General features: G+C 38.0%; 1 long non-coding RNA gene across 2 annotated transcripts in view; it reads right to left on the bottom strand.

Annotated features, from left to right (window-relative positions):
- Positions 1–18692, bottom strand: part of LOC306644785 — a 62023-nt gene that overhangs the window by 22652 nt on the left and 20679 nt on the right. The window contains exon 2 of one of the 2 annotated variants that reach the window (XR_013759472.1): positions 12586–12880. This is a non-coding gene — a long non-coding RNA (uncharacterized lncRNA). Of the gene's footprint in view, positions 1–12585; positions 12931–18692 lie in introns of those variants that run through there. The other variant, XR_013759473.1, reaches the window with a different exon arrangement.

Here is an 18692-nt window from a genome sequence, read left to right as displayed (position 1 = left end):
AAGCTTCCTGAATGGGTTCTTTAAAATGTTTCTTTTTCCTAGGTCTCCTAGACATAGAAACATCCAGTCTCCCATTAGCTCTTGCCCTTAGTCAATAGCCACAAAGCCCCTATTAGATTCCCCAAAGTTCTGAGATGCAGTTTGTAGTATTTTTCATAGAAATATTATAGATCTTTTTCAACACTCAGACCTTAGAAGAATGTGAGAAAAGAATGTGTAGGGAGATAAGTTCCTGCGGTTTATTATTTGAGAAGACAAATTGCTTTTTCACAAAAGATGAAAGATGACCAGAAAACAGCATTCACTGCTAAGCATACAGCATTGTTAGGATGATTAGAAAGGAATCGGCATGGCATTGGAAGAGCAAAATCCAGGAGGACCCCAGGGAGAGACAGTTGCCCACGGTCTGTTGATCGGTACTAAGAATTTTTCCTTGCTGTGGAAGCAACAACAAAGCCCTAAACCATTCAAAAAGATCTTAGAGAACTGAGAAACTTACATACCCTGGATGCTGGATGGTACATAATGCTTGAAAAAAGAAACGAGCTAGAGTTTCAATTTGGCTTTCTCTCCCAAGGCCAGTTTTCCCCAAAGAATCCCTACAAAAGCTGGCTATACTTAGGAAATGAGGCAGCCAGGTGCAATAACATGGGTCTAATGGGCTGCTCATTAAAGTAGAAGAATGATACTTTTTTTGTGCCATGCCTCCCATAGAATGGAATTAGTATGATGGGTAGGTTCCCAACAGAGACTCAGTTAATAACTGTGGATTACATTCTCAAAATAGAGTGTTTGCTTGGATATTCAAACAAGATCACACAAGGCCAGACTGAGACTCTTCTATATTGATGTCTTCAAAAGTATTTTTCATTAGGCTTCATGGAAGTTGTGGTAGATACTACATATTGATCCACTCACCACCTACTTCTGGCCCTCTCTAGCTGTGCCTTCATGCACTACAACACTAATGTCTATATGGCTAAGATTTTTTTGCACATATTCTTTTTAGAGACATGTAATGTAACCCAACAATGAGGGGCAGCAGAACCTGAGACAACCATATCTTCTTACAAGAGGCATACAGATCTTGGTCACAGGGCAACTGTGACCAAGGTTCTACTCTCACGTCAGTAATAAACATGTCAAGTAGCAGGTAACAGCAACAGGAATGTTTCCATTAAAATCATCCCATGATGGTTTGGAGTGTCTTTATTTATTATTTATTTATTATTTGGAGTATCGTTGTTTCCAATTGGACAGTACCCAAATATGACTTTTTGGTCCTCCTGGAAATTTTCTTCAATGCCCTACAATTAATCGCTTTATGCCCAGACTACCTAAAATGGATTCTGTTGTTTGCTACTAATAATTCTGGCCCATGTAGGAGTTTGTACCAGAAAAGCTTAACATCTTTTAGAAAATGGGAGTTTAATGCTAGTTATAAAAAGTTTTAATAAAGAAAATGGCCAACTTGGGATTTTTAAAGTTTTGGCCAATGGCATATCAGAGAACCATGACTTTTCTAATGCAGACATCTCTTTTAGTAGCTGGGTAGATGTGCACAGAGTTTGAAAGGTCTGTTCCTATGGGTTGCTAAATTACAATATACATTGAATTCCAGACTCACCTAAGATTTTATATGAGAGTTAGGGCACTAATTTGGAAAGAGAGGGACCTCAAGAAAAGAAATAGGAAAACTTTTAGAACCTTGAAAACTTCAAGTTACTCATTCTCTCAAACTCCACCAAGCCTCGCTTATTAGCAGGAGTAACCCTTGCCACCATCTTTGCTAAGACTTTTGCTGACTCTCTTTAGACCTAGTACTATCACTTTTAAAGAGTTGTCAATTCTCTTTTTTCTCCACCTACATTTTCTATCATTATCTCCAAACGTTGACAAAAGTCAAATCCCAGCATGTTTCAGAAGAACTATTACAAACCCAGAAAGAAAACACTTACACACCAATAGAAGTGCAAGATTATATAAGTTCATACACATATTCTCAGGGATTTGTTTGGAAATGGATTCTAAGGACAATAAGCAGAAATGAGAAGGAAAGGTAATTTCAGATCTGGCAAGATATTTACATGAGTGCACTTAGATTCTGGATTCATTGTGCTTGTTTCATTTTGATTACGCTGATAATTGATAAAACTCGGCCTTAATTGGGTTGAGAGAGCAGAAAGTCCCCGTTAAAATGTATATGAAGGAACCTGAACATTAACAATATAGTAATGTCAAAAAGAACTTATTAGGTATTATGGACTTAACCATCAATGAAGAAAGTACCAAGATTTTTTTAAAGGACCCTAGTGTCTGTCTTCTGCAGGCCAGAAAAGAAGATGAAAGAAGCTGCTGTTGAGAATTTCCTAATTTCGGTGGGAATAAGGAGATCCTAAAGTTGTGTGAGCCAGGTAACATCATTAATTATGTTTAAGAAAGAAAGTGAGAGTGGCAATATGGTTTAGATATGAGGAGTTCCCCAAAAGCTCACGTGTGAGACAATGCAAGAAAGTTCAGAGGTGAAATGACTGGGTTATAAAAGTTTTAACCTAATCTGTGCATTAATCCACTTGAATGGATTAACTGGGTGATAACTATAGGTAGGTAGGGTATGGCTAGAAGAGGTGGGTCACTGGAGCCATGCCTTTGGGGTTTATATTTTGTCCCTGGTGAGCCCAGCTTAGTCTCTCTCTGCTTCCCGAATGTTTTGTCCTGAGCTGCTTCCTCCACCATGCCCTTCTTCCCTGATGTTGGGCTTCACCTTGGGCACACAGGAGAGGATGTGGAGGAAAAGGAACACTTTAACACTGGGGATTCTAAATTAGTAACAGCCACTATGGACATCATCATGGAGGTTCCCCAAAAGGTCAGACATAGAACCACCACAGGACCCCACCGTACCACTTCTCAATATTTATCCTGAAGATGTAAAGGCATCTTCTACACTGATACACGCATACCCATGTTTATAGCAACTTAATTCACAATAGCAAAACTATGGAACCAGCCTAGGGGTCCAATAATGGATGAATGGATAAAGAAAATGTGATATTTTTATTCAGCCATAAAGAAAAATGAAATTATGTCATTTGCAGGAAAATGGATGGAACTAGAGACTATCATGGGAAGTTAAAAAAATCAAACTCAGAAATTAAGGATCGTGTGTTTTCTCTCATTATGTAGGAACTAGAGAGAAAAAAGGAAAAACAAAGGTGAGGATGGATCTTCTAAAAATCAAAGGGAGATTAGTAGAGGGAAAGGGTCTAAGGGGTAGGAGGTAGGGAGGGATGGGGGAGGTGTTGGGGATTGATATTGGTCAATTTATATTATTATGTTGTATGCATGAACAAATGTGTAACCACAAATCCCATCAATATGTACATCTATAATACACCAATTTTTAAAACGTGGAAAAATTTCTTCTTGTCAGGTCTTTTGGTCACAGTGGCAGAAAAACCAACTAAAACAAGTGGTTACTATAACAGTCAGTAATACTTAAATGATAATCAGAATTATTTGATCTACAAAGATTTTTTGCTATGACTTAAAAGTCTTGTGGTCCCTTAGATTAAGAAATGATTGCCAGCACACTCATTTTAATTAATCTGTAAAACTGAAAACTGTAGGTCTGGCAATAAAGAGTTATGGTCTATCAGTCAACTCTGGATTAAGTCAGTTCCTGGATGCAGGGCTTCTTGATTCAAGATTTTGGCACTCTTGAAGAAAGGCCCTCAAAGATGTACTGACCTCAGCCACTTATCTGAGTAGCTGCACACTGGCAAAAGACAACTACTCCAACCCTTTGGGGAATGAATTATGCTAATACTACTCTCTGAGAGTCTTAGACACACTATCATCTCCTTGCCATAGTGGAAGTCTCTGTGGCTCACTTGATAAACTAGGTTTGTAATGAATCTTACCACAGAGAGATAGCAGAATCTTTAAATCCGCTTTCTGCTCATTTCCATGATACCTGTATTTATGACTGAAATAAATATAAACAGAAATTTTTATAAACCACTGCACATTGGCTTCCTGATGTATTTAGGTAAGACTTCCAAAATGACAAACTTAAAAAGTCCTGCATCTATAGAGAATTGGTAAACAGATGGTAATATCATTAGAACCCTATTTAACTTGGCTGTTTCGCTTTTATAAAACACAGCTGGTTTTTGGTAAATAATAGCATCTTTTAAGTTAATCAGATGTTAATTTCAACTGTTGCTCCTGTTTCCATTTTAGACTATTTATTAGAACATTCATGTAGCACTTAGCTTGTGATACGCAGCCACTTATCTGAGAAATGCTTTTTTTTTTCCTAGTCCATTCATTATAAAACCCCAGAAGCAGTTTATTTTCATCTAACATAGTCAACAGATTGCTTACATTCTTTTGCCACGGAGTTCTAGATAGTCTCTGGAGTACTGCCATAATTAATTCTACAGGGACTTGGATTGTCTTACCATTTTACAGAACATCATGGTGGTTCCTACTAGAAAGGCATGGCAGTGGTATGATCTTACAAAGTAGCAGGTACATTAGATGCCATGAGACACATGCATGCCAGAGCATTGCAAATAAATTCTGTGGCTGTTCAGTTATCTGCCACTTCTTTCAGGTTTCTGTAAGTTAACATGTACCTCATTTTGGTACTTTTGAATAATGTGTAAGGCTGCCATCTTTGAATGGGGGCCATAGAAAGAAAAAGTTCCCAGTTTTCTAGTTGCCAGGCAAACAATTGTGCCAATTGGCCTTTATGACCTGGAAAATTCAATGGTGTTTAAAATGTCTGTCACAAAACAGGATCTTATGTGAACATTGTAGCAAGTCTAAATAGGAGGATTACAGTATAAGTCCCTTTAAATTTGAAAAATAACCATGGACTTCTTAGAAAATTACTTCTTCTAGAAAATAGTCTCTGACTTATTCCTGGGTCCTGAGAAGATGGATAATAGGACAAAATGTAAGTATGATATCTAAGATGCATGTGATAAATTGAGGTTTTTGGTTCACTGAGTCATGAACAGGAGTATACTTACAGTCAGTGAAGATTTATATTTAATATGAGACTCAATTAAGTCCTGAAAATACAAATAAGCTGCATGAACATGTACTGTTATATACATATTCCTAGTATACCTACTTCTCCTGTATTGCTACATACATGACCTGATAGAAAATTGCCTTTTAGAAGTTCATTAAAGAGGAGAGAAATACTAGTTTGGCCTAGAAATGATTCAATATCCCAGCACCAGTCATAAAGGGATGACTGTATAAAGCAGCCCAATCAAGGGTGACCATAAAGGACAGCAGGGGGGAAATATCAAGAAGAATGATGACTGGATATTCCAATCTATAATTATTCACAGAAGGTCATAACTAGTGGTTTGGATGGTAGAGGAATTGAATTTATGACAAGTTTTCAAGGAAGACATGTGTGTGAACTTTTCAGAATTAATCAAGTATTAATACTTTGGTATGCCAGTACTGTTCTGAAGTGCTCTCCTCAGAATGCTTACCAACAACCATGTGGACAAGATCACTTACTCTGTAAATGTCAATTTGCATCTTTGTCTAGGTACTTAGGGACTTCTCAGTGGATTTATTTATTAAGTAACAATAATGGCAGGATTGAAAATATGCAATTGTATAAGGGCACAAAGTCTTATCTGGCTAATTCCATTGATGATCACCCAAACTTCCAACCACACAAACCAACTGCTAGCACACGCCACTGAAAAATCAGCCACCCATGAAGTAATTTCTCCTCCCTGGAGCAATTTATCCTGGATGTGGATTTGCCTTTTTTGCCAGGCATGCTTATGCTAACATCACCATCCTTGGAGTTGCCATTCATGTAGACCACAAAATATAACCTCTAACTAACTCACTCACTTTTATGGCAAAAGAATAAAGTAATAGTTTCCATTCACAGACGACATTGATCTTATGATACTTTCCACCACTCAAAAACAGCTGACTTTATTGAATAGTAGAAATGCCTACTGGTGTCTTACGGCCCTAGCTGAGAGTCTGAATTATTGTTCTTTAATTTGTTCTAAACAAGTAAACAACATCTGGTGCTGTTTCTCTCAGGGTCAAAATATATGGGTCCAAGAGTGTATTAACTTGATAGGGCTGCCTTAACAAAGTTCCACACACAGGGTGGCTTAAATAATCAAAACTTATTTTCTCGATGTTCTCGAGGCTACAAGTCCCAAAATCAAGTTCACCCCAGGGCTGATTCCTTCTAAGGGTTGTGAGGGAAGAATCTTTACCAGTCTTTTCTCACTGGCTTGTAGACCTCTTGTCTCTCTATGTTGGTGTCCCAATTTCTTCCTCTTGTGACAACATCAGTAACATTGGATTAAGGCCTATTTTAATGGTTTCATTTCCACTTGATTATCCCCATAAAAATCCTATTTCCAAATTCAGGCACATCCTGAGGCACTGGGGGTTAGTGCTTTAACACGTGGATTTAGGTCGGGGGAGACACAATTTAGCCCATAACAAGAACCAAAAATCTCAGTGTTCTCACTTAAAAATCCTTGACAAGTTTTTTTTATTTTTCATTCTTTTGAGGCTCTGCTTATAGAGCACCAGAAGGAAGAAGGACAACTTTAACTGACAAACAATAATTTCTTTGACCTAGAAGATAATGAATGCTACCTGATCATTTTTTAAGTCCTTGATCTCCTGACTTTGTGGGTGAAAAGGTCCAAGGGAATCCTTTGTGAATTGAGATGATTTGTCATAATAATCAATAAGAAAGAAGGTCTTAACTCCACAGAATAAGCAGAGAAGCATGCGTCTGGAAGCCAGTGATTCCTGTGGGTCATCTCCCAGGACTACCATACTCAATGATCAGTGAACAACTCCAGCAACCACAGAGGCAAGCTTATAAGACTAAGGTCCAGAGGAATGAAAGTATGCCATATGAGTCATCTTTCCATCATTATCACAATTAACTTACATGGGGAAGGTGCTTATTTTGGTTTATAGTTCTGGAGATCCAATTCGTGACTGAATGGCCCTATTGCTATGGGCCTCTGGCAAAGCAACTCATCACAACAGTAGTACACAGTAGAGAAGACAGCATTTATCATAAACCAAGAAGAAAAGAGGTGAAAGAAACAGGAGGAGGAAGAGATCAGAATCCCACAATCACTTTTGAGGGCAGTCCTCCAATGGCCCCTAGGACCTCACACTGGGCCCTGCCTCCTACAGGTTGTGCCATCTCCCATTAGTACCAACCTTGGGACCAAGCTTTCAACACAAGGACTTTGGGGGGACATCAACAGTCAACCATAGTGTAATGGGTTGTCTCACCAGGGAGGGTATCCTCACTAACTGAGGGTAAAGGGACCATGGAACATAGGAGTAGAAAAGTATAGAAATGATGATCATAGCTTATACTTACAGTTCTTCTTCTTCGTTAAAAGATATTAACCATTTCTTAAAAAAAAAAAAAAAAAAAACTTCCCTCTTCCCTGTCCCCTGCTATTTCCCTTGGTGATTGATACAACAATTTGGTTATGGGATATCAAGACAGGATTGTGATGAGGTTAGAATAGGGATCAGTGAACATTTTCTGTAGAAGGCCTAATCTGAAGGTAGATATTTTAGGTTTTGTGTGTGATACAGTATCACCACCAATCACTCAACTCTGTCATTGAGCCATAAAAGCAGCCAAAGACAACATGTAAATACAGGAGCATGGCTATGTTCCAATAAAACTTTATTTTTCACACATGAACGGTGGCTGGATTTGGCCTGAAGACAGTAGTTGGCCAATTCCTCAACTGAAGGATTGATGTATATGAGAATTTTTGTAGTAACTGTCAAAACTTTGATTTTCCCTTTGGGAAGAAGGAAGAGCTGCATTTCTTTCTGCAGGAAAAACGTTTCTGTTGCCTTTGTTGCTTTGAAGTTTAACTACAGGTTGTTGCAGACCCAGATAAAGATGTGAACTATGGAAAGTACAGACAACAGTGTCACTCAACTCCTGATCTAAAACCCTTTAATTACGATTTCCTATACAATGAAGACTAGAAAGCTGAAACTTCATTTCTAAATATTCTTATCAGCTGAGATTTTTTCATGTGGCCTAAGTTACGCCAAGAAGACACAACTGTATAAGACCTGAGGTAGAAGTGAATGAGGGTAGGACAGCAGTGCTGGAGGACAGTGGATATGCAGTCAGGGGAGGGGGCGTTTGGTCTCTGAGCATTAAAACCATGGCACTTATTCTGGGTGGTTCCTAATTTCATTAGAGTTGAGCAGAAAGCGGCATTGGAGGGAAATTGCCTGGGCACAGTTTGGGGAGAGATGGCAAACTATTCTCCAGTCTGCATGGCTTCCTACTCTTAGCCTCCAGGCTTGGTTTGCTACTGTCAAGGAGAGCAGAAGACTAATAAGCACTAATTTTATTATATAAAAGTCTCCCTGACTGAATATAGACTCTGTTTTAATAATTTTTTATTACCCAGCAACTACTTTAATGTCTAGCACAGAGTCAGCATATGTTAAATAGTAGCGAATTGAAATTAGTGTCTTGTTATTAGCCTGCATAGAACAGATTATTACCTGACACATATATGGCTAGAGAATGTTCTAGCCATCATTCCAATTTTCTTTTCCCCATACGGTCCACTTCTGGGACTTCAGCAAGGGAAGTTAATAGCATGAAATCTTTTGAAATGAAACTCAGAAAAAGAAGGCTCAGATTTCATTGGGGTAAAACTTCACCTTGCACAAACAAAGCCATGTCTCCAGATGTAGTGCTGGATGCCCACACAATGGCTAAATGTAGATGTAGATATGTAGATATAGATGAGGTAGATATTATACACATAAATTATTTCATATATGTATTGATTTACATTAACAATAATTAATCAAGCAATTAATTCACATTAAATATCTCAATGACAAAGCCTAGATATTGGAGGAGAGGACATTTGTAGTGTACCTATTATGTATAAAGTAGTATGTGTTAAATACACTTTTTTACTTCACACACTAGCAAGAAGATATGATTTAACCTTCATAGTCCCCATAAAATTGGTATATTCAGAAACCAAAGAGTGGGTTTGGTTAAATAACTAGCAATAGGCATTTGTTAAAATGCCATTCATAGGATAAATCATTCTACCCATTGCCTCAGACTTTGTGTAAGCTCTTTTCTTGGCCTAGAACATTCTTCATCCTGTTTCAACAAATTACTGTTTATTCAGTCTTTGGGTCTCTGCCTAAACATTGCTTACTCATGAAAAAACCTTCCCTGAATCCCAACTGGATCAAGTTCTCTCATTGCTTCCTACAGATTTTCTTTTGTGCACATATCAGTTTTCAATTACTCATTGGATGTCCATTACATGTTTCTGCATCCTTTATTAACTTACAGGTTAACTGAGGCTACATGAATCTATTCTTCATATGCCCAGTACCCAGCACAGATGGCGGCACATGGTAAAAACTCAATAAATATGAGTGAATAGTGTGCCTAGAACCATGCTGAGCACTTTACCTAATCTTATCCAATCCTCACAAAATCCTAAGACTTATGCTCTAATATGATCCCTACTCTGCAAGTGAAGAAACTGAAGAGTAGAAATATAATAACTTGCTAAGGTTCACATACCTAGTGAGTGACAGCACTGAGACTGAAGTTTGGACTCTTTCCACTATCCTAGATGAGCATTTTCTGTGATCTGGATATGGTCTGAATGTGTCTCTCAAAGTTTCATGTGCGCTCTAGATGCTTCATCCTGGGTTTGACAGTACTGAAGGTATGGAAACTTTATGAGATGGAGACTTCTGCAAGGTAAATAAGGTCCAAGGGGCACCCTCCTCTGAAGGGATTAATGCTGCTCTCACAGGGTAAGTTAATTCTCTCAACAGTGAATTGTTAGGAAAGAAGCAAGCCTAACCTTTGAACTCTCATTTCCTGTGACTGCATACTCCCTCTCCCATATTATTCAACCATGATGCTGTCCACCATTTTATGATGTATCCAGAAGGCCCTTACCAGAGGCCAAACCAATGGGGTTGTCTAATCTTGGACTTTAACCCACCAGACCTGTGAGCTATACGAACCTCTTTTTTCTATACATCATTCAGCCTCAGGAATTCCATTACAGCAACAGGAAACAGATTAACACACTATTATGTATTTCAGTAAGTACATTCAGATAGAGTTCTTTACATTAGTGAAGAATAAAGTGAAACCGCTATGAAACTAGCAAGCATTTGCAAAGTTTGATCGCATGTGAAGCCTGCTAAAAATGGAAGGAAGTACAATATTGGGGTCATATTTGAAATTCTCTTTACACTTTTGTGGCAAGAAACAAAATATGGGAATTCAGAAAACAATTTGCACTAAGAGGTTTAGAAATAGCTCAACAAATTCTACTATACACATTGAACTTTTGCAATATCATAATTTTAAAAAGTAGACATTTTAGGTTTTTGAAAAAAATCACTATCTCTGTAAATATATGAATAAATTACCTTTCACACAATTTTACTTCTCTTGGAAATTTTTTCAAAAATTTCATCATCTGGATTATTTTACTTGTAAATGGACCTTCACTTTAAATATATATGCATAATAATTTATAGGCATAATTTTACATAAAGGCATAAATGTGGAGTTCTTGTAATTTCATTTTTGATTGACTTTTTTTTTTTTTTTTTTTTTTGTGGTGTTGGGGATTGAACCCAGGGCCTTGTGCATGCAAGGCAAGCACTCTACCAACTGAGCTATCTCCCCAGCCCCTGGGTTGACTTTTTCAATCTTTTATCTTCTTTCTATATAAATCAGTCATTAATCTCACTGTAAGGGACTCCATTTTTACAACCTAATTATGGTGGGCGGAACCTGGGGCCCAGGGTTACGCCACGTGCATCCAAAGATGGCCACTGGCAGAGAGCAAATGGCGTTCTAAATATGCATGGAGAAAGGCAGAAGGGTTTACAATTGGCTGTATTATAATCAGTTCAGCTGCCTAGCACGTGGACAGATATACTTTGTATGTATGCTCCAGCGAGTGACTGCTTGACCTTTAACAGGATTGGATGGACATATTTGGTTATAATTGCTTATGCATGAGACTGCATAGATATTGAGGGTGTTATTGGAATAAAGGGGAAGCTGCTTCATGAACTTCTAAAGAGTATGTGTCTTCTGTCCTGCTGGCCGGGCCATAAGCGCGAGAAGCGGCTTTCGGTAAGCGGAGCCGCTTGAAGCGCAGCGCAGCCTCTTGAAGCAGCCCATCGGCAAGCAACAGTGGCTTTCCGTACCTAATCAATATTCCTAAATGTATTATTTTTACTCACATCATTCTACTTCATTCTATCCTCTATATACACATTCATACTTTATAGGAACAATTTTTTCTGGTCATTGCCTTACAGGACTAAGATATGTTATTTGTGCCTTTCTGCATCCTGCTTTTATCCCTCAAATCCTCCTAGAAATTCTTCTAACTCTACTGGGATCACTTTAATTCATTCACTTAAAAGGGCTGCAGAGCAAGTCAAAAGTACATTCAGATTTAATGTCACCCCAACTAGAATGGCGGTCATCAATAATACTAACAATAATAAATGCTGAGGAGATATGGGGAAGAAGGAACACTTACACTGTTGAGGTGATCGTCAATCAGTACAATCACTGTGAAAATCAGTATGGAGGCTCCTCAAAAGGCTAGGCAAGGAACAACTATATGGCCCAACTATGACACTCTCAGTATTTATCCTAAATAATTAAAGTCAGCATACTTATAGCAATACACCCATGCTTATAGCAGCACAATACCCAACTGCAAAATTATGGAAACAGCGTAGGTGTCCATCAACTGATGAGTGGACTTTTTTAAATGTGCAATATATACATAATGGAGATTCATCTGTCCATAAAGAAGGATAAAATTATGCTATTTGCAGGAAAATGGATGGAACTTGAGAGCATTATGTTAAGCAAAACAAGCCAAACTCAGAAAGTCAAGAGTTGTATGTTTTCTCTCATATGTGGAAGCTAGAGAGGAAAAAAAGGAAAAACAAAAAAGTTGGTGGGAAGATTCTCATGAAAATAGAAAGGAGAGCAGTGGAGTAGAAGAAAGGGAACAGGAGTGGAGAGGGTGGAATGGTAAGGCGAGGGACTAGGAAACAAAATTGATGAAACTATATTATTAAATTGTGTGCATGTGCAAATACGTAACAGTGAATTCCACTGTTAGGTATAATAATAATTCACCAAGAAAAACTTTTAATAATAAAGAATCCAAAAAAAGGAAATTCTTATAAAACTTTCTATTTTCCTCTTTAAAATTATATATATATACACACACACACATATATATACATATATATATATATATATATATATGCTACTTTGAAAAAATAAAAGGGCTGCATAGTATTCCATGGTCTGCATACATTGTGCAATGTATTCAGTCCCACTCTGGACTGGAAATGTTCTCTCCCCATGGGCCACTAGAGAGCACTGTCAGAGCAGCAGCAAGTTAAGCAGAGTCTAGATGGGACAGGAATACTGAAAACATATGTTATTAAACTCACCGCTTTATCCTCACTGGTCTGATCAAGGTTTTGTTCATCCTCCTGCAGAGCTGCTTCCAACTTCTCTATAAGCCTGTGCTCAGGAGGGGACCCGGAACTCTGGCTTTCTCCAGGGAGTACTGTACCTGCCATTCCAGCACCAATGGGATGATAACAGTCTATCCAGGGTTTCGTTTTTAGATTCTTCATAGTTGTTCACAGACACAGAGAAAAAAGTCTCAGCAGAGATATTATGATCTTCACAACGAAGGCCAGGCAGGGTGGTATGTGCCAGTAAGCCCAGCAGCTCCGGAGGCTGAGGAAGGAGGATCACAAGTTCAAAGCCAGTCTCAGCAACATAGTGAGGCCATGAACCTTGTCTCTAAATAAAAAATAAAAAGGACTGAGGATGTGGCTCTGTAGTTAAACCCTGGATCCAATCCCCAGTACCAAAAAAAAAAAAAAAAAAAAAAAAAAAAAGCACTACTGTCACTGCTACAACAGTTCCACAATTCATGGAGAACAACAACAACAAAAAAAATTCCAGTGAACAGGCTAAGAATGGACATATATTTCCTTATTTGATATTCATGCAATCCTGTGACATAAGCACAATTTTTATTCCCTTATACAGATGAAGTGTGTGATGTAGATAAGACACATACATCGATCCAGACTCTTAAGAGACCCTGAATTTTTTCCCCTTGTACCATTTATTCAGCTAGTCGCTGTGTGACCCTCCTGCATTTCCACCTTCAACTCCTGGTACCACCCAACTCAATTCAAATTCGACCCAGATTTCCTATGGATTTCCAAAGACCACAGAGTTCCTATGATTTTGCTCTTGCTATTAATCCTGTCCTGTGTGGCCTCCTGCCCTTCCAAGAACCATCACTCTGACTCCAACTAATGTTTTACCTGTGAGGCAAGCTTCCTTTAGGAAGTCAGCTTACACTTTGCCCTGTCTGTGCAGCTTGTACCTTAAGCTAAAGGGAAAAGTTGCTTACTCACCTATCTCCTCTATCAGGAAGAAAGTTCTAAGCTAAATCTTATTGTTTGTAGTAGCCCTGCACCTGGCACTGTGGTTGGCACAAAGCAGACATTTAATATGTGTTCATAAATGAATAAAGGCCTAAATGATTGAACTGAGAGGGTCTCTGAAAGAACCAGAGTCAAACCCAATTCTTGGCAGGATAAAGTAAATAAAAGCCAGCAGACTTGGGCTGGTCCTTTCAGAGAGCATTTCTGTGACAAATTCATTTACCAAGCCAATCAGTAGCAAATAAAAAGCCCCTGGCTTTTGTTCTGCAGCTAACCCTGCAGCGCTGGTTTGCCTGTGGATCTGGATGTTGAAAATTGAAGAAGAGAGTGTGTTGGGCTATTCACATATGACTAGCCTCTGCTATTAGTTGCTGCTGAGATAAAGTTCCACTTTTTATTAGAGTGGAAATACTCCAGGATCCAAAATTATATAGCAGCTGATGGAATAAAAAAAGAGAAAATTCACCTTTCATCAAAAAATTTTATGGTAAAAATGCACATTATTTTTTCTTTAGAAACCCATGCAGAGATAGTTTGACTTTGTCGGGTTTGTTGATCATTTCCTCTTGCAAAAGACGTGCCAGTCCTCCTGGGAAGAGAAATGAAGATCCAGTGAGGTGAAAGTCCTGGGGTCACAATTACTAATGTTCTTTCTCCTGTGCTGTTTTCTTACTGTGAACTCCAGATGCTGCTAATGAGAATGCCCAATTATTACATCTATTGACCAAGAGCAGTGCTCTTTGCTGCCCATAACACAACATTCTCTGGCAGCTCTCTAATGAGAAACTGGGTTATTGTGGGATTCTTTGCCAAGGAATATAGTTGAAGAGCTATAGCCTAACTTGAACTTGTGGCTGCAAATGCATATGTTAGGGCTATCCTGAGTGGAGCTTTAGTGGGACTATCCCCTCTCTCATGGAAGTTGGCGCTCTACTTGGGGGTGAGGGGGACAGTGGGTCAAGCCTAATCAAATAGATTTTGTATATGTAGAAACACCTATAAAGCATTTTTTTCTTTTCATGCCCTCAAATTCTAAATGCATTTTTAATATTACAGACTCAGATTTGGATGGGAGCTTGCAGCATTATCTGCAGGAATAAATGTACTTCTCTGATCCCTGGAAACAAACCACCCACCCTTTCATAGAAATATTTCAAGGAGACCTGAGCACTAGTGCATCTTGCTATCTCTTGTCACAATTCGTTTCCTCAAGCCTCAAATACCATTGTCTCCATTTCCTTCACTGCTCAAGTAGGAGCTCAGTTTTTCCATTGCTTTCATTTCCTCTACTGCTCAAGAAGGAGCTACATTATTTTCCATTGTCTCCGGCATCAGCATAGGCTTTTAGATTTTTCACATGATGTCCTGTGGCACTCCATTTTTGCACAGATAATTCCATCTGCCTAGACACCTTCTCCTTACCTATTTGCTCTTTCTGCAGTAATCTCCACACTCATCTTCTTCATGAAAAGCTTCCTCTTCTCCATGTCCCATCATTTCTCAATCCAGGATATGAATCACTATATCTCAATGCCACCCATAATGCACCTATGACTTTTATTAGAAACATGGTCTTCAAACCAGCAGCATTGCTGGGAGAGCACTAAAAATGAGCATTCATAACCCTATTTCTGACCTACTTGAAACACTATATAAGGATCTGGTATCTGGGTTTTAATAAATTTGCTTATATTTGAGAAGCAATACTCTACAAAAGTTTAATCCCAGATAACCTTTGACAATTGTGGATTTAACTCTCTTAACAGACCAGATGGATAGTGATAAACAACTATCATTTTACTGATCAAAATTGGAACAAAATTCTGTGGAGGTCGCTGAGCAGAAAGAATCTGTGTAACAGCCCAGATTCTATATCTTGCTGAGATTGTTGCTCTTCATTCTTGATTACAGATTTATTTGGGGGGAAATTGTATAGCAAATTTGAAAAACCACAGAGAAATTCCCTGAGAATGTCTAAGGTCTGTGCTCTTGCTTTTTCCACATTATTTTGGAGTTATTCCTTTGCTTATTCGTCTTGTATTAGCCAGAAAGTCTAGGCCCATCTTTCACCCATCCCAGTATCAAGTGCAGGCCCTGATACATAGTGACAGTTTAACTTATTAACTGAAAAAAATGCATGAATGAATGTCTGTAATAGAGCATTTCTTTTTGAAATCCCACTACTTATTTTAGACAACATATACATCAAACTTAATTGGGGCTTGGTCTCTGAAAATACTTTTGGCAGAAAATACTTTTCTCAAAGCATGGTCCATGGACCAACCAACTGTGTCCACATTATCCAGGATAACATATAAATATTGCTCTCCCAGCAATGCTGCTGGTTTGAAGACCATGTTTCTAATAAAAGTCGTAGGTGCATTACAGGTAGTCGTAGGTGCATTGAGAAACTAGTGATTAATATCCTGGATTGAGAAATTATATATATATATATATATATATAAGGTCTGGGAAACTGTACAAGATATATAGGCTCCCAGACCTACCCCATAATATTGAATCCCAATCTCTGATTTGTGGGATTCAGAAATTCCAGGTGATTCTTCTGAAAACAAAATTAAAGGACCATTGGGTTATGTGGTTACCCCAAATTGGGGCACTCTAAAATTGATCATTAACCACAGAATTAGGAAAAAAATAAGAAGTTCCTCACCAGAATACTCACTGTCTAAATGCAGTAGGGGAGGACTTCTAAGCAGATAGGGAAGGAAACAAGAATCCCATGGAGAAATTTCATTATACAAAGATTCCAGTCTCATGAGTTTCATTTTGCATGTTTGAATTATGATCTATACCTTTGTCAATTTTTGTTTTGGGAAATGGAAAAGGAGTTTAAGAAATTTCTTTTGTTAAGCTACTCTTTTCATAAGAAATCAGTAAAATATACTCCTAGGAATTCAAACCAAGGGAAGGAAAGCAAGTGGAGAACATGAAGGAATTGTTTTTTAGGGGGAAAAAAAAAGGAAAAAGAGCTAAACATAGAGTTGTATTTTTTCTAAGTCCCTCTCCTTCCTCTCATTTCTGATGCTAATTAGACAATGCCACAGAATGGATAAGGTACACAGAAAATAGGTTTATTTGGTTTCATATTTACAGTATAAAGTTGAGGGACTCTATCTAACTGTAGCCTTCTTGCTGGCAGAATCCTGGGACGGTGCAGGACATCACTTGGTGAAAGGGTGCACACAAAAGACCTGTAAAGCAGACCCACTGTCAGGTGACCCATTAACACACCAATCTAGTAATTGCATGATAATCCATAAACCCATCAGTCCATGCATGAGGGCAGAACTAGAATCACCTCTTAAAGGCAAACGTGGGCCCACCCCTTTATGTCTCATAATGAGAATGAAAGTTCAAGATGAATTTCAGAGAGGACAAACAATACTCAAATCACAGCACCCTCTCTCTCTCAAAAGGCCCAGAAGACACCAATTTACCATTGTATGACTTCAAGGAGTCAAAAATTCATCTGTTCTCTGAGAAGTAAAAAATATTGGTTTATTTTTAAATGTAATATGGGAAAACAGTCATGAAGATGTGCAGGATTTTAACCTCCCTAAATTGCCCTATCAAAAGACCAAGAGCCAAACCAAAAAGCCACAGACAAAAATCTATAACAAAACCAGGTAATACATTATCTTCATGAAGCCCAGAAGAGGAATGGGTTGGAACAAATCAACAAGGCCCATGTATCATCAACCTCTACCCCATACAGGAGGAAGTTGATAAGGAGCAAAGACCTGAGAATATGATGACTGCAAATTTATTGACTGGAAAACATGGTCAGTCAATTTGCAGACAGCAGCTGAATTAGAAGCACTTTTTTTTTTTTTTTTTTTTTTTAAGATAAGTATAAAGGGAAGGGAGTAAGTTTTCAAGAGGCTGACTCAACCTAAGACTTAAGAACTATGAAACCAAATCTGCCCAAGTGCCCTTCCGGGAAAAAGCTCTATGTTATGAAGAAACTTCTGAGAATAGAACCCAAATTGACCAACCAAGGGAAAAGAAAGAGAAGACCCAGATAAAGTAACAAAACCAGAAGCTCTCTAAAAGTATGAGGCCATATTTTTGAACAAAAATAATCAAACTATGAAAAGAGGTGACTCTACAGTCCACACAACTAAAAACATTATCCTGACCTATCTCTTCCTCCTAAGAATTAAGGAAAACAATTTTAAATAAAAATGAGCAATAGGCAATATCATGGTTGAATTCTAGACAATATTTTTCTAAGAAAATAAAGAATGAGGCACAGGAAAATATCCCTACAGATAATGAGAGCACTTCAGGATAATAATGTCCACAGAACAGGAAGAAAACTGTAACATGATATTTTTTAAATAAACTAATGGAAAATTTTAATGGCGAACTATATGAAAGAATAACATAACTCATATATGAGGTAAACGAAAGACAAAATTAGGAGTTTTTTAGAAAATGATTTCAATATATAACATGAATCAGACACAAAAGAAAAATATCTTAATGGTTAATAAAAGAATGTAGAAAGGTGCTTAATATCCCTAGTCATCAGAAAGTCAAAATTAAATCACAGTGTGTTGTCACCACATGCCCATGGAATGCCTAAAATTAAAAAGATGAACAACAGGATTTGCAAGGGGGACTCTTACACAGTACTATTAGAGACCGAAGATGATACAGCTCCTTTAGAAAGCTGTCCAGCAATTTCCAGTACAGGCAAAAATATTTCTACCTATGATCCAACAGTTGGGATATTTTCCTAGAGAAATGAGTATCCTCACAAAAGTTTGTATAAGAATGTATTATGGCTGTAATTCATAATGGCCAAAACCTGAAAATGGCACAAATGTCCATTAAGAGAAGGAAAGACAGATTGTAGCCTATTTTATGAGTTTCTGGTATACTGCAGATGAACTGATCTCAAAAAAATATTTTATTCAGTGAAGGAAGTCAGACACAAGGGCATACACATTTGTGATTCTACTGATTTGAAGTTTAAGAACGGGCAATTCCATCTCACCCCAATTAGAATGGCATTTATCAAGAACACAAGCAACAACAGGTGTTGGAGAGGATGTGGG

Source organism: Sciurus vulgaris (assembly GCF_902686455.1).
Source record: "Sciurus vulgaris genome assembly, chromosome: 15".
Classification (NCBI taxonomy): domain Eukaryota; kingdom Metazoa; phylum Chordata; class Mammalia; order Rodentia; family Sciuridae; genus Sciurus; species Sciurus vulgaris.
The sequence above is the reverse complement of the archived record's forward strand: the minus strand, read 5'-3'. Positions and strand labels throughout refer to the sequence as shown.